Raw genomic sequence first — 18,669 nt, 5'->3', positions numbered from 1 at the left:
TTCTTCATCAACGAACTCAGTCTGTACTTCTACTGTGTCCAACTTGGCACCTAGACGGCTCTCCATCTGGTTAAGCTGATCAACAATTGAAGCAAGGGAGACACGAGTTTCGTCTTGAAATGCAAGGAAGTGAGACTGGAGTTCATTTAGCTTAGAGAGGACAGAGTCTAAAGAAGCTGCAGGAACAGAATCATAGTTAGTACAACCTACATCAGGTGAAGTGTGTGACTGAAAAGGTGGTGGTGTAGACTGTATTGGTGATGGAGGTGGTGATGGATTGAGATGTGGTGATGATGTGGTTGGCTTGGGAGAGGGAGGTTCATTTGAAGTAGGCTCAGGAATGGTTTCAGTGATATCATCAACCATTGCATCCTTATGTTTTGAAGCAAGCCTCATACTCTTTCTTTGAATAGCTTTACCCTTCCTCCTTAATGCAATCACAACCTCTTCATCACTGGAATCATGACAGAGATCATGAGGCACTTCTTCTCCTAAAGCTTCTTCCTCTCCTTGTTCCCCCTCAGTTCTTGTCCCCTCCTCCTGTTCCTTCTCTTTTCCTTTTTCAGTGGGAACAGGTCCTTGTTCATCCTCCTCTACTTCTTCATCTTTTTCTTTTTCTTTTTCTTTTTCTTCTTCTTTTTCTTATCCTTTTTCTTTCTTTATTTTTACTTCTTTTTCAATTTCTTCTTCTTCTTCATCTATTTCCTCCTCATCAGAACCTATAACAACTACTTCTTCTAATTCATTTACTAACACCCCTTCATTATTTAATTTTAGATGCAAATTTTTCAGACACCTTGCACCAATTTTCATATTGGGTCCCATTGGGAACTCCAGCCCATCCAATGGTACACCAAACTTTCTGAAAATCCAAGTCAACAGCCCCCCATAACCAACAAATTTTTCTTCTCAATACAATCAGAAAAATGCGATATCATCAATGACGGAAAATTTATCTTTATGTGATTATCCATGCAATAAATTAAGGTTGCATCACGTAAAATTACTTCACTCCTTTTAGAGTTTCAGGGCAAAATAAATCTACGTGCAACATTATACAGTAATTTATGCAATGGAGAAAGAATATTATGACTGATCTTCCCTTTCTTTTGTTCAACCCCCAAAAATTTAAAAATTGTCTTTTCATTAATTCCAGAAAAAACTATTTTTGTACCAACGCAATATGTATCAAAACCAACATTAGGAACACTAAACCATTCGCCCAACAATGCACTGTTAAATTCTATTTTGATGTTCTTGACATTACTAGAACACGTCCCACAATCATTTGAGAAATTTGAAATGAATTCTCGCATAAGATTTGGAAAAAGGGAATTGCAACTAAAATTTGTCATCAAAATCTCCCATTCTTGATTTTGTAAAATAGTATGAAGTTGAGGAAAGTGTGTAGAGTCATACCAGTACTTATCTACCCCAAATCCGACAGACATTTCCTTTGCAATCTCTTCAGCACTGTTAGGATCAACTTGCTTGAAACGCTTGGCCGTTTTGGAGGATGATTCACTTTTTGGTGAGAATGTTTTGCATTTTGTTCCAATATTTTCAGTAGTTTCTTGGGATGGTAATGGTGCAGCGTTCAATAATGGGGGTGGATGAACAATTTTTAAGGGTTTTGGCTGGATGTTTTGGTGAGATTTAGAGGCTTTCTTTCCTGACTTAGACATTTTCTTGCTTGATTTTGGAGTTTTCATGTTTGAATTTTGAAAGATTGAAAGAAGAAGGGGGATGGTTTCTTGAGACGGTTTTTTGAAGAGGAATTGAGAAGGCGTGTGAAGTGTGAAGTACGGGAAAGGTTAATAAAGTGGTGAAGTGACGGTTACCTCAAGTCCAATCCCTTTAATGTTCTAATCATAGCGTTTGATATGGAAAGATTTTGAAGAGATGGGATTGAAAACCGTTTCCCATTGTTGTTAATTTAAGTTGGCCGTACAAAAAATGTGAAATATGAATAAATTATGAAATATGAATATTAAAATAAAATATGAAAACAAAATAGAAGAATGATGAATTATGAAATAAAAAAAAATTATAAAGAAAATAACGAACATATTGCTGTGGTCTGATCAAACTAACAACATGCAAACAAGAGAATATTCATAGTACAAACTTCATTACGTGTTTACCTGATCCATGCAATAATTGATTTTCAATCAAAATTTTGAGGTTGATTCCTGACCCTCTTTTTTTTTTATGATGCTTCATTGGGAATTTTATGCAACCAACTTTAGTGGAGCTTGATCATACCAAGTTCCAATCTCATCTTTTCATATTGTTCCCTTGGAAGTGGTTTGGTCAGAATATCTGCAACTTGTTCATTAGTATTAACATGCTTTAATCTAATATTTTTGTTTTCCACATTATCCTTAAGAAAATGATGTCTAATATGTATGTGTTTAGCTCGTGAGTGATGCACTGGATCTTTAGATATACATATATGGCACTGGTATTATCACAATAAATAGGAACACATTCAAATTTAATACCAAAATCTCTTAGTTGCTGTTTTATCCAAAGCATTTGGGAACAGCAAGCTGCTGCTGCCACGTATTCAGCTTCGGCTGTGGATAATGCAACCGTGTTTTGTTTCTTGGAACTCCATGAAACTAAACAAGAGCCAAGAAATTGTACCATACCTGACGTGCTTTTTCTATTAACTAGATCACCTGCATAATCTGCATCACTAAAACCTTTTAAATCATAAACATCACTTTTAGGATAAAATAGGGACAAGTCGTCTGTTCCCTTCAAATATCTTAAAATTCGTTTGATTGCCGTGAGATGTGATTCTTTAGGATTTGATTGAAATCTAGCACATAAACCAACACTAAATGAAATATCGGGTCTACTTGCAGTTAGATATAATAAGGAACCTATCATGCCTCGATACATTGTTTGATCTACGTTAGCTCCTTTTAGGTTTTCATCTAATCTAACATTTGTAGCCATTGGTGTATGGTTGGTTTTAGCGTTGTTTAGTCCATATTTCTTTAGAAGTTCTTTTATGTATTTTTGTTGATGAATAAAAATACCATTTTCAGTTTGTTTAATTTGTAAACCAAGGAAGAAATTTAGTTCTCCCATCATGCTCATTTTAAATTCTGTGCCCATTAGGTTAGCAAATTCCTTACATAATAAATCATTAGTAGCACCAAAAATAATATCATCAACATAAATTTGAACAACCAAAATATGAGAACCTTTATTCTTAAAGAACAAGGTTTTGTCGATTTTTCCTCTAACAAAGTTATTTTGTATCAAAAACTTTGACAGTCTTTCATACCATTGCCTAGGAGCTTGCTTCAAGCCATATAAAGCTTTGTCAAGCTTGTAGACATGATCAAGACAAGAGGTGTTCTCAAAACCTGGAGGTTGTTCAACAAAAACTTCTTCATCAAGAAAACCATTTAAGAAAGCACATTTCACATCCATTTGATATAACTTAAAGTTCATAAATGCAGCAAAAGAAATTAAAATTCTAATAGCCTCTAACCTTGCTACCGGAGCAAATGTCTCAGTATAATCAATACCTTCTTGTTGATTGTACCCTTTGACCACGAGTCTTGCTTTGCTTCTTACAATTATTCCATGCTCATCTAGCTTATTCCGAAATACCCATTTCAAACCAATTACCTTCTTGCCTTTTGGTTTGGGTTTTAAGTGCCACACTTTATTTCTTTCAAATTCATTTAATTCATCTTGCATGGCTACTATCCATTCGGAATCCTTTAGAGCTTCTTCGTGATTTTTGGGTTCAAGTGATGATAGGAACGCAAAGTGTGCACAAAAGTTTCTCAGTTGAGATCTGGTTTGTGTTCCCTTATTCATATCACTTATAATCAGATCAAGAGGATGATAACTTTGGTATTTCCAAGGTTTGGACACAAATTCTCTGGAGGGAACAGTAGCATGTTCTGATTCAGCATCTTGATTTGCATTTTGTTCAGCTACTGGATCATCTTGGTCATCTGCGGGAACAGCTGGATTGGGAACAGTCTGCTGGTCCTGTTGAGCTGGCAGTTCCTGGATTTGGTCAGTTTCCCCTGCCTCTTCTTGTATTGGCTGTTCACCTGCTGTTCCTGGATCTTGCATTTTTAACTCCTTCATCATCTTCTTCTAAATTTGCAAGACCTATTTTAATATTATTTGTTTCCTGTTCACTTGTTGAAAAGTTAGTTTCATCAAAAATTATGTGAATAGATTCCTCTACGCACATTGTTCTCTTATTGTAAACTCTGTAAGCTTTGCTATGTGATGAATAACCGAGGAATACTGCTTCATCACTTCCTTCATCAAACTTACCTATATTTCGTTTACCATTCACATGAACAAAACATTTGCATCCAAACACACGAAAATAGGAAATATTGGGTTTGACACCTTTGAGCAATTCATAGGGTGTCTTAGAAGTGATTGGTCTTATTAACACACGATTCAAAATATAGCATGCAGTATTGACGGCTTCTGCCCAAAAATTTCTAGGTAGACCACTGGCAATCAACATGGTCCTAGCCATTTCTTCTAGGGTTCTATTCTTCCTTTCCACCACTCCATTTTGTTGTGGTGTTTTAGGAGCGGAAAAATTATGATTTATACCATGTTCATTACAATAATTCATGAAGTTTGAGTTTTCAAATTCTTTGCCATGATCCGATCTAATGTGAACAATTAAATTATTGGTAGATTTTTGTATTTTATTTGCAAAAGATACAAACTCATCGAAAGCTTCATCTTTGCTGGCTAAAAATAAGGTCCAAGTAAATCTACTAAAATCATCAACTATGACAAACACATATCTTTTGCCACTACGACTTTGTGTTCTCATAGGTCAACATAGATCCATATGCATTAATTTTAATGGTCTAGAGGTAGTCACCAGAAACTTTGATTTAAAGGATGACCGCACTTGTTTTCCTTTAGCACAAGGATCACAAATTTCATTTTTGAGGAATTTTATTGCTGGTAATCCTCTTACTAGGTCTTTTGATCTTAAGGTGTTAATCAATGAATAGCTAGCATGACCTAGACGCTTGTGCCAAAGAAGTGGGTCTTCTTCTATAACGCTTAAACACGTTAGACTGTTTCTGGGAACAGTGTCCAGGTCCACCACATAGGTGTTCCCTTTTCTGATTCCCTCTAGTACAGGGTTTCCTGTGTTGTTCCTAGAAATTATACATCGTTCAGAAGTAAACTTAACAGAGTTACCTTTGTCACAAAATTGAGAAATACTTAAAAGATTGTGTTTTAGATTCTCGACTAAAAATACATTATCAATGGCATGGGAGCTTGATCTTCCAACTTTTCCTTTGGCGATTATTTCACCCTTCATATTATCACCGAAGGTTACAGTTCCCCCATCATACGCTTCAAGTGAGAGAAATCTTGATTTATCACCCGTCATGTGCTTGGAACACCCACTGTCGAGATACCATGAGTTGTTCCCCCTCACTTGAGCCTGTAAAGCAAACTAATGGTTAGTTTTAGGAACCCAGTCAGCCTTGGGTTCCCTGTCGATTAAATTTGAATCATTTTTCTCAATCCATATGCATTCGACATAAGTTTCATTTGCTTTAGTGTGTTGTTTTCTTTTTACACATTGATATTTTAGGTGTCCAATTTTACCACAAAAGGAACAAATTTTACTACTAGGGAGATCTACATAGACCTTTTTCCTTTTTTCATTCTTAACATAACCTAGACCTTCTTTACTCTTGGTTTTAGCATTTAGAATCCATTTGGGAATTTCATTGATTTTCCCTTTTCCTCTTAAGTTAATTTGATCTTTTAGAAACTTATTTTCTTTTTCATATGATTCTAATTTTAATTTTATTTCTTGAAATTCCGTGCTAAACACATGAGTGGTTTTATCATTTTTAACCAATTTTAATCCTAGCAATTTGTTTTGATTTAATTCAATGTTAAGAATAATGAAATCCTGTTTTAATTTCTCCAATTGTTCTTTTAAAATGATATTCTTATCTAACAAATCAAAAAATCTACTTTGCACATCGATCCTAAAGGAATTTAGGTATGAGATATAATCTTCACTTAAGTTAAGGTCTTTCTCAATTTGGAGACACTTAGCTGTTTTTTCATTCAACTTTTCTTGTGTCTCTAACAGCAATTTGATTAATTTATTCTTACTTAAATTAGACAGTTGTTTAGGAGATGGACTAGAAGACATTACCTCTTTTTCCTTAGACTCTTCATGAGATGCCATGAGACACAGATTTGCGGTTTCTTCCTCTATTGGCGCTTCAGTTTCAGCTTCGCTTTCACTATCACCCCAAGCTGCGATCATAGCCTTTCTAAAATCAGTTTTGAAGTTTCCCTTCTTATATTGTTTTCCAACTTCTCTTGCTTTTCCCTTGCCCTTCTTATTTTTCCAGTGAGGGCAATCCTTGATGAAGTGATCAGTGCTCCCACACTTGTGGCATTCAAAATTTGTCTTCAAGTTAGCAGTTCCCTTTTCTTTGTTGTTTCTTTGGTTTCTATATCTGTTGTTCCTGAAGAATTTTTTGAATTTACGTGCCAACATAGCAGCTTCCTCTTCACCAACGTCTGACTCTTCACTATTATCCGCTGCCAGAGCCAGTCCTTTATTACGGGAACTGTCAGCTGTTCCCAAATGCAATTCATGAGTCATGAGGGAACCAGCCAACTCTTCCAAATTAAACTTGGTGAAATCTTTCGATTCCTGAATGGCTGTGACCTTAGCTCTCCAGCGTTCGTCTTAAGGAAGACTCCTAAGTATTTTCCTAACTTGTTCATCAACGGGAATGATATTACCAAGAGAGACCAATTCACTTCGCTGGTACCTTCATGGGTAACTTCTAGCAGGTCCCAAATCTGCTTGGCAGTTTTGCAACCCATAATACAATTGTGTTCATTGGATCCAAGACCACAGTGAAGCAATTTGATAGCAAGAGCGTTCATCTCCATCTTTTGAAAATATTCTTTTTCATATTCAGTGATTGGTTTTGGAATAGCTTCGTTCTTGGAGTTGATGGTCGTCAGCTCAAAGTCTCCAACTTCAATAACTCTCCAAACTTGATAGTTTTCGGCCTTTATGAAGATTTCCATTCTATTTTTCCAGTAAGTATAGAATTTCCCATCAAACATGGGTGGCCTTTGTGTAGAGTACCCCTCTTCCATGCGCTCGTTCATCTTCAACATCTCTGTGGGAACAGGATACCGCTCTCAGGGTTTCCTGATTAAATGAGAAACAGGGCTCTGATACCAATTATTGGAATATGAAGAGATGATCAAATGCAACAAGAGGGGGGGTGAATTGTTGTGTATTGAATTGTACTACGTTTTTGCTCTAACTTGCGGAATTTTAACAAACAAAATAAAACTTAAACTTAAGAAGCAAGAAATAAAAAGAGACAAAGATTTTACGTGGAAACCTTCTTGGCCTAATAATAAGGAAAAACCACGACCCCCCGGGATTTCAAAATTCTCACTATGTTAAGGCAATCAATTACAATTACACAAAACAATGTTTGCTTCACTCGAAGCTTCTCTACTCTAGGCCTAATTCTCTTTCTCTATTCTCCTTCTCTTTCTCTTCTCACGTTTCTCTTCTCTATTCCCTTAGACTTCCCACAAGTCTAATTACAACAAAACACTCATTAACCCTTACAAGGCCAATTCTCAAGAGATTAAAAATTAAAATAATTACTTAAGAAAAATATAATAAATTAATTGGCATTGGAAAACTGAAAATATTTTTCTTAAGATGATCTCCCTTTAATGGACACTCCTTTTTTTTCTCTTGGATTCTCTTGGATTCTTTTTGGTTCGAGCAAAGTCCCTTCTATTTATAGTGGGAACAGCCAGCAGTTACCATAAGCATAACGTCCACTATCTCACACATACCTCCACTTCCCCACGTTCTAAAAACAAAAGGTGGTGGAATTAAGAAAGTGTCCGGCTGTTATTTGCTCAGAGAAAAACCAGTTTCCTTAATGCTAAAAATAGCATAGGAGTTTAAAACATAAGATCCTAAAAATAGGAGATCTAAATCTAATTAAGAAAAAGTCTTGGGCTATTTTTAGAAAACCTAAAAATAGATTTGCCAATTAACTTACTAATTAATTTAAGCAATTAAATTAATTCTAACCCATTACATCAACTTAAAAACAGAAAATAATTAATTCGAAATTTTCCAGTCGATGTTATTCTCCAGACCTGCAACGTGGGAACAGTGTACTGTCTCCATCTACAACTTCTGTCAGATTATCAACTTTGGGAACAGTTGACCGTCTGTCTACTTTTAACATCCTAAGCATTTATCTAACTTCTTGGATATTCTAAGACACGTACAACTTCCACGAACCAAGTCATAGGCTTTATCAACGATCACAACAAAATCGGATATATACCTACAAAACAATCTCTAAAAATATGTTTGTTTATTTAAAAGTGAAGTCATTATCAAAACCTTAAGAGGCCAACAAATATGTTTTTAAAACCATAATTCATCTCAATGTATTAATCAATATTGTGCAATTAATAATACTTTCAAATATAACTATTAGATTAACTAAGAAAAACATATAAATTAGAAAAGAGAAAATTGCAAATAACTACCGCAAAGTTTGAGTGTTTTGCGAATTAAAGCCGCAAAGTTTAATTTTTGCGAATTACTGCTATCAAATATTAATTGTTGACAGTGTTCAGGCCTCATGGCCGGATCTATCCATACGTTTTGACCTACTTTTACCGGTTTTAACTTTGACTTTCCACTCTTTCCCATAATATACTACAATAATTAACTCCCAACTCCCTCATTCACTCTTCTTTCATCATCATCATCATCATCATCATCGTCATCATCACATTCACCTTATTTTCTCTTAACTTTTCTCCACTTAACCATTTCCTCCAACCTCTATCATTATCCTTTTCTCCCAAAGAAGCCATTGAAATAACTTCACGTAATCTAGATTTTACTTGACTTACGTAATCTAGATGTTAAAACTGATGATGAGAATGTTGTGTTGGTATTGCTTGTGTCTCTACCGCAAGATTATGACAACTTTGTTGCGTCTTTTTTGGTTGGCAAAAGATTCGTTGACCTTAGAAAAAGTGAACGCAGCACTTCACACTAGGGAGCTGCGCCAAAAGGCAATTGGTGATAAAGAGGATAACGGTAGCAAGTAATTTGTTAGGCTTTGGACAATTCGAAGTACAAAAAGGGGTCTAACAAGGGAAACAATGCTGGGTCGGGTGTCAGTAATGGTAGAGATAGGTCCTGTAATGCTAAGAAGAAAACTTGTTATAACTGTAACAAACCGTGTTATTTAAGGGCTAACTATCCTGAAAAGAAGACACGTCCCAAGCTATAATAGTAGAGCAGAAACTGAAGGAGAGCTGCAATTAAGAAGAAGACTTGACATTACTCGATTCTGCTATGTCTGGTGATCAAGAAAATAAATGGGTCTGAATTTGGGGTATTCATTCCATAAGAGTCCACGTCGGGATTAGTTCAATACTTATGAAGCTTGCAATGGGGGTACAATTATTGTTGGTAATAATGCTCCTGGTAAGATAACTAGTATTGGGTCCATATGAATGAGGATAGCTGATGAACAAAGGTTGACTCTAACTTGGGTACTTTGGATGATTTAGGGTACAATAAGGTGTATTCGGATAAGGAGTTGGCTATTTACAGAGGTTGGAATTTGGTACTTAAGGTTTTCAAGAGAAACACCCTCTATGTCTTTGACGGTGTTACACTGTTTAGTTTTGCAACTATTTTCCAAGATGGGTATTCTATCCGGTGTTAAGGTTGCCAACCTTTGATTTTAAGGCCATTGTGTGTTGGAGGAAACACGGGTCAAAGTTTAGCTAGGGTGCTCACATCATAGATGAAGTGCTCGATTCTATCCATTCAGATTGATGGGGGGCATCAAGAGTAGAAGGTATAGGAGGTTACCACTATTTTGTCTCATTTGTTGATGATAAGTTTCGATACACTTGACTTAGGTTGCTTAAGTCAAACGTTGAGGTCTTCAAAGCTTTTAAGCAACGAAAAGCTTTGGTGAAGAATCGACGGGAGAAGAAGATAAAGAAGCTACGTACAGACCATTTGCTGGAGTTTTGCAAAGACGAGTTTAATGAGTTCTATGCTAATGAATGAATAGGTCGGATTATACATTCATGAAGACATCATAGAAAAACGATGTTGCAGATCAACGATTTAATCAGACATTGCTAGAGAGAGTTCGATGCATTCTCTCTAATTCAAGGATTGGGATGAGGTACTAGAGAAAAGGTGTGATGATAGCTTGTTGTATTATTAATAAAGGTACTCATTCAAGAATTGACTACATCTTAAGAATACAATTTTATTGAGATTATGGGAGAGGAATTGAATTGCTTATTTTCGAGGTTAAGAATAATAATTCATTGTACGGGAAGGAGAAATGGTTTTCTTAAAGCGCTTTTAAATTATTTTTTTTTTTTAGTTTACAATTAATTATTGGGTTGAGCTTTTAAACCTTCTTTATAAGAGATAGTCTCATAGTACACTAATTAGTTTTTAATATCCCAAAATTGTGGGCACCTCTTGTTAGGTAAGGGCACAAAGATTAGTTGTCTTGATAATTATAAAAAGAATTTTAAAAAGTAAAAAGGATAGTGTGCGCTACAATTGGGCATTGATGACAATTGGTCCACAGAATAAGCACTAAGATTTTGGCTCTTGTATGTTTCGAAGAAAGCAAAATACCAAATTACCAAGGTACCTTTTTTGCTAGTTTGCATAGCTTACTAACTGCTGTTTGCCCTTATCTTCTTGTAGTTTCCTTTGTCATGCAGTTGTGATCTATACACCACAAAAACCACATGTTTACAATATATATATATATATATATATATATATATATATATATATATATATATATATATATATATATATATATATATATATATATATATATATATATATATATATATATATATATATATATTTAAAGCTACAATAGAATTTTCCCCTTTTAAAAGTTGATTTATAGTTTAGGGTCTTAATGAAGGAAGTTTCCTATTCATCATGTGTAATTATTAAATATATACTAGTATAAAAACTCGTAAAATGCATAAATTTATTTTTTGTGCGATAGCGGAAATAAAGATCGAAAATAATAACAAAAAGCAATAAAGATTCAAACAAACAATCAAGAAAATCACTCTAAGAAATATAACGTGGTTCACTATCAATGTGATAGCTACATCCACCGGCACCGAGAATAAACTTTTCACTATAAACTGGAAATTACAAGATGAACATGAGAAGCTACAGCAATGGCTCTCCAAGCTTTTTCTCTCTTATTTTTCCTCACTTTGTGTTTTCCATTGCATCATCACCTAATTCTAATTACAAGAGGGGTTTATATAGTATGTTACTTCATAAAAAGAAATTAGGTTAACAATTATAAAGAAACCGACCCAAAAACTAAGTAACCGTAAAAAAAACGTGGAAAAAACCGCTTCACACATTGCCCGCATGAAGTCCACACCCTGCGTACCAAACCGCGCCCCACACAGGTGCGACCCGTGTAGATCTCTGCGGCACGCGCCCAATAATCTGCCCACAATAGAACATTCTCGCGCCCCAAGTAAAACTCCGCACCCCCCGCATCCGCGCCCCGCGTAGATCTCCGCACCCTGCATATCTAGCCTTTTTGACCCACACTTAATTTATCTTCTTCATGATCTTGGACTTTGTTCGAGTCACAAAAATCCCAACATTATTAGTATGAAATATATAAAAATATAACTTCAATTATAATAATGCAAATATAAATTATCGTGATTTAATTTATCGAATACATGTCATTTTTAAAGCAAAAATAAAATACTTATTTTTATAAATTATACATCAAATGCATCATTTTAATTCAATTAAACATATCAAAATCTAGGTTTGGTATATAGAATTGCTATAATAAATTATATAAATACTTTACTTAATTTAGGTCCTATTTTAAAAAAATCAGATTTTAAATTAGGTAAATATTATCATGTAACCAACTATCATCCACTAAAATAATTCTATTTGTTAAAGTTTTCTAAGAAAGACATTTATCAATTTAAAATATTTTTATTAATGTGTATGATATGATACGATTTACCTAAAAGTTATAGTGAATTGAATATATGTGTTGAATTAAAATTCATATTAAAACCCTAGCGTTACATGTAAATCTTATATATAACCTTTAAAAAATGAAAGAATGATGTACATGTGTATAAGTACTTTTACTTTTGTTCATCATTTACATATTCATGATTCATAAATGAAATTATCTACACATATTAATTCTTGTTAGCACGATATAAGTAGCAAGGCCGTGATTAATACAATAATTTTAGGTATATATTCATCATTTCAAACCATTATTCTTTCAAATAATATCTCATTTAATTAATCATTTTATATCTAAGCTTAAACTTTGATGAAACTTCGATATGAAAATGTGTTTCCCACAATCAAACGAGATTACGAGATATTACATAATTTAAAATGTATTTCTTGCCATCATTCCTTCAAATAATACCATATAGTCATTGTCTTATATTATATCAAGAGGAGATATTTGACGTAATGATTTTATTTGGTTAATTTTATTTGATGATGAAAATCAATAATGTTCAAACATTTTAATTTAGGTAAGATAAATTAAGATTTAATTATATGCTAGATTTTATGATTTGAAATTTTGAATTTGAACTAATTATAGGTCAAAAACCTGAAAATCCCATTTTTAGGAGCAAAATTAGTTTTTAATCCCTCAATTCCATTAACTATTCTTCATAAATTGTAGCTTATAACCTATTTTCATGAGCAAAAATTGATATTTAATGATCTTATTATATTTATGTAATGTTTGGAAACAAGTATTTCATTTAAAATTATGGATTTCAATAATGAAATCATAAATGAAGAATTTGAGAATAATAAAATTTGGGTAGTCAATCTCAACTTTAACTACTTTAAAAATAATGGTATGATTTGATTCAAATTCAACTATGTAAATTTTTAATTTGCCAAACAATAAATTTGAACAAACTCTAAATTTCTAAATAAAATCATCGTTACCAAACATGATATACGTGACATGACTCTTTTGAATTGTTAAAAAATGCAATTGACTCGCATCCTTGCCATCAAAAAGATGATGTGGATGAATACAATAAGCAAAAGGTATTTGTTGAGATTCTTGTAGCTATGAAGAATAAAGATATCGGATAAAACTTTTCCAACACTTTTCAAAAGTTGGTTCTTCTATTTTGGCTATATGAAAAACAATGGCTATTGGGTCAGCTTTTTATAAGAGCAGCACCACGACTTAGACTTCCCTTATTTTAAGGGGTTTAAATTTTTTTGATATATTAGCATCCAAATGCTGTAGCCTTTTTTCTGTTTTTTTTATTGTGTTATATTTTTACATAAGATGAAAAGTGACAATATAATAAATGGCAATAATTTTTCATATTAATGGTCATTCGTGACCTTGTTAATGTTCAATTATATTTTTGAATTATTAGTTGTTGGATATAATTTGGTATTTTTTTCATCGATAATCATTGCTTTTAATTTAACTAAGTAATGATAATTTTCATTTATTGTTTTTTATAAGTTAATAGGTTAGCTGAGCGTTTTGTGTTTCTCTAATTGATAAAATTGGTACTTTATCAATTGTTACATAAACAAAGGTATAATATTCATATTTTAAGAAGTCATTGTTTCATTTTCCATAGGGGCTCCAAAAATGTCCAAGACAGACCTGCTAGTACTACACCCTGACCTTTGCTATATACGGGATTCACGGGTTGTAATCAAAAACTTGTGTGGAAACTCGTCGCAATGCACGTTTTTCTTAGCATCGACATATATAAATATATGATATTAAAAAAATAAAGCCGGAGATATTATGCATTAGAAACATTCGATTTATCAGTTATATACATAAATTAACTCTGTATTTTTAAAATTGACAAGAATATATTACACCATAGATACTTAATGGTAGAGATATTGATGAAGATCAAAATGCCATGTCATTTTTCTTTAGTCAATAAAAAAGTTTCATTAAAATTTAGAAACATTCAATTTAACAGTTATATATATAAATTAACTCTGTATTTTGAAAATTGATAATAATATATTATACTATATATTATAGTCTCTAATTTACTTAATTTAACTATAAATAAATGCTAGTTATAGATACTTAATGGTGGAGATATTGATCAAGATCAAAATGCCATGTCAATTTTCTTTAGTCAAATAATAAGTTTCATTTGACAAATTCTCTTTAGTCAAGCTTTTTAGTATAATATATGATATGATATCAATATATTATACACTGTATATTACATTCTCAAATTTACTAAGTTTAATAAAAAATAAATATTATTCAAAGATACTTTAATGATATAGATAATGGTCAAGATCAAATGTCATGTCATTCATCTTTAGTCAATAAATGAATTCCTTTCGGCAACCTCCCTCTTAAATTGTAACACTTGCAATTTTTCAAACTTTTTAGTATAATGTCTGATGGTATAATAGGGACAAATTTATTTATAATAGTGTGTAATCTATTTTTTTGGTAAGCAAAATATTCAATACAATATAATTTGGGAATTGTTTTTTAGAAAAAGCATCACTTAGTTGTATCAAAACTTTCTACTGATATTAGCTAATCTTAAAATTATTGAATTTCCGACTCAATTTTTTGTAGAATTTAGTTTATGCAATTTATGATCATAACCAAAAAAAAAATACTAGCCATCTGTAAAAGCCATCTGTAATAATGTTTGCTTCACTTTCGACTTTGCCGACAAATATGCCTAAGCTTTTATTCTATTATTAATGATTTACGTCTCTCTTTCTTCTTACCTTTTAATGCGTTTTTACTACTTTTATATAGTAGTTGTAATTTATTTATTGCTATATATAATTAAATTAACAAATAAATCTTTTGGATAAATGGATAACATACAATACTTTTGTTACATGATAAAATTGGAATCCGTATCCGTATAGCTAACAAAATCCGAGTCTTAATCATAACTAAACAGCTGGATATATATACCACATAAGATTAAAAATAATATTTTCTCCATTTTCTTTGAAATAAAGCAATCAGGGCTGACCCTGAGATTTTTAAGGTCCGCTGCGAAACATATACTAAGAGCCCTAATTATATATTAGATATAGACTTACAAATACAAAATTTATACCATCAAAAACTTGTTAAATGCCAATACATCTTAAGTTGATTATCAATAATAAAGGAAAGGAGTATTAATATCTTACGTACGATCTTTAAAAAATTCATTACTAACTAATAAAATATTAATGATCCTTTACAACTCAAAAGAACTACATAAAAATCAATAAAAGAACTCTATTTATCATATAAAAATGACAAAAAAAAAAAAATTTAACACCCACAAATTTAATTTGCTCAAATCCAACATACATACAATGGATCAAATTAATTAATATAAACAAAAGTATGCATTACAAAAACAAAATAACAAATTGAAAATAACATGAATAAATTTTGAGGATTAAAAAGTAAAAGCAACGAAAAAAATTAAAAGTATTAATTACTAATTAAAGTTAAAAATGAGCTTTATGTTATCTGTTTTTTATTTGATATTAATTGTGCATTTATAACTTAATAATTAGTAAAGTATTTAGATAAAATTTATAGTATTAATTACTAATTAAAGTTTATATATATATATATATATATATATATATATATATATATATATAGGAGGGATCCAATAAGAAGGGTATAAAGGTATCTACACCCTTAATTTCACTAAAATAAAAAATCTATGGTCACAATTGAGCCAAAAATAGATAATTGTAAAAATAACTATGTCACACAGAAAAGTGACCACGACATAGATTTTTTAAATATTTTTACTTTATAACATAGTATCTTTTAAATACATATAGTAACAAAATAAAATTAAAAAAAATCCTACTCATCCTTCTGACGCTATAAAGATAGACTTTGATAAGATTCTTCTTAAAGGTTTGATTTTTGCAAGACTTTTTCTTCTAAACCTTCTTAATACTTTGTCATTGAACATGTTATATCTTTCTCTACGTCACCGCTTTTCCTGCCTTTTGCGTTGCTCCCACCCTTTTTCTTCCCCGGTCGAAAATTCCTACTGTAACACCAACTAAAAACTATCAACGTGGCTCCGCAACAGCTTAGACGTCATTTAGACCTTTAAAAGAAAAGATCATGCAAAAATTAGATCTTTAATGGATAAATAAAAGGTTGAACCTTTAGAAAAATAAGTCATGTAAAGATCGTATATTTAAACCAGACTTTGAAGACAACTTCCTAAAGCTCAAACCTTTAGAATGAAATTTTTTTTTTTATCCTTTATTGAAAAAATTTGATCACATTCAATAAATTATTATAAATTTTTTGTCATTTGGTATAAATTACATTATCTAAGTTTTTACAATTAATACTTCCTCAGTTTTATAATAGTTATTACACTTTTCTTTTTTATTTGTTTCATAATACTTATTATATTTTTATATATACATCTTTCGTTCCTTAAATACGTTTCCATAATCATTTTGGGGTGTTCCATTTGTTGTTGCGAAAAAGAACCTATCTATTTATATCAAAAATTTTAGATAAAAATAATCTTGTTCATTATCATTTTAATATTTTAATAATGCTTATAGTCTCCACATATCTTCTATTAACTTCGTTTTAATTTTTTTATATCTTTTATGGCCCCCACATGTTTCTCAATAACTCGTTACAACATAACATACTTTAGTGAGATTTGTATATTTAATTTAAATAATATTTTATGTTTCTATTGACATGTAATGAATTTAGTGACATTTATTAGACCCTTTAGCATCATAATAAAAAAAGCATACTGAAGTTTTTCGCAGCATAGGATCTAATGTCATTTATCATAAATATTATTATAGACTATAGTAACAATTACATATGTCACTAAAGGTCAAATAAAGTGTCATTAAATCACTTTATAGGGAAACTTAAAATAAGAACAATAATTATTACACCAAAAACAAAAATCAACGACATTTTTATAATGTCACTGAATCTTATATCGCGAAATGATAATTTTTTATTAGTGATTTTAATAAAAAAAATTTATTTGCTGTGGTCCCATATTGTTTCCACTAACTTTCTTTTAATTTTTTGTATTAATCACCAACTACAGTCTTGAACTTTAGTCATTTTAAAATAAACAGTCTCGAAGTTTTTTTATTACAAACAATAGCCTTCAAATTACCAAACACGACATTGATATAGTCACTTCATTGGATGACCTGCTAAATGATCGTTGACCAAGGTAAATAACATTTAACTTTTAATTAAATTCATTAATCTAACCTAATTATCTAATTACCCCTTATTAAACCCTTTTTTCCCAAACTCTCACTAATCCTCCCTAATCACCACTATTTCCCACCCCAACACCATCACTACTACCATCAAACCCCCTCCTTTAATAACAAGCTCTTGTTATTTCGATGCTAACTGAAAATAATTACTATTATCATTATTATTATTATTATTATTATTATTATTATTATTATTATTATTATTAGATGTACTAAATAATTACTGTATCTGATCATTATTATATATAGAATAGTAACCTTGATAACTTACCCTTTCGATTAAGAGAAATCTTAATTAATACATAAAAATTTGGCAGAGATGGTCTTATTATGAGACCATAAATTTGGATCAACTCAATTCGCATGTGTAGCAGCCTCACATGCTTTTACTCTTTTTTTTTCATTATTTTGGACATTTATCAATTTTGACCTAAAAGGTATCGATTTCAACCTAGGGTAAACCTTGTACTCTTTAAACAGATCAATTAAGTGATTAATTAAAATAAAAATTTTCAATTTTGACCTATAAGTGATTAATTTTGACATTAAACTGATCAATTTCTACCTAAATATAATTCTGTTTTCAGAATTTCAGAACAATTTAAGTTAATAAAATGGTGAAGTATTATTCTATTATTCTATGAATGAATTTCAAACAATAAATACATGTTCAATAACACTATCAATAATAGTGTTAATATATTGCACAATACAAGTACTCTTATTCTATGTAACATGATGGTTCTAATGAAACATAAGAGTACTTGTACTCTTTAATCATCGATCAATAATATTAGTGATATTGCTTTTTCTTCAATAATTTTTGTTCATAATGGACTTGAAGATAAAGCTGTAGGTGTATTGTATGCATACCCTTGATGTGAAGGCGGAGAAAGTGTAGATCTCGAGTTATTTTTTACCAAATGTTTCGTTGAATACTCTTGGAAATGATCAAGAGTTCAAGGGTTGCTTTGTTATAAAATTTCAATTTTGATCTAGAAATGATCAATTCAGACCTTAAAATGATCAATAACATAAATGTTTTATGGAAATGATCAAGAGTTTATGATTGTTTTGTTATAAAAAATTTTAATTTTGATATAAAAATAATCAATTCAGATGTTAAAATGACCAATTAAAAAATTAACTTTATAAATATCTATTGTAACCTTAAATAGATCAACTATTGAATGCATATTAAAAAAAAT

This window comes from Amaranthus tricolor, chromosome 10, assembly GCF_026212465.1.
Source record: "Amaranthus tricolor cultivar Red isolate AtriRed21 chromosome 10, ASM2621246v1, whole genome shotgun sequence".
Classification (NCBI taxonomy): domain Eukaryota; kingdom Viridiplantae; phylum Streptophyta; class Magnoliopsida; order Caryophyllales; family Amaranthaceae; genus Amaranthus; species Amaranthus tricolor.
This window is presented reverse-complemented; position numbering follows the sequence as displayed.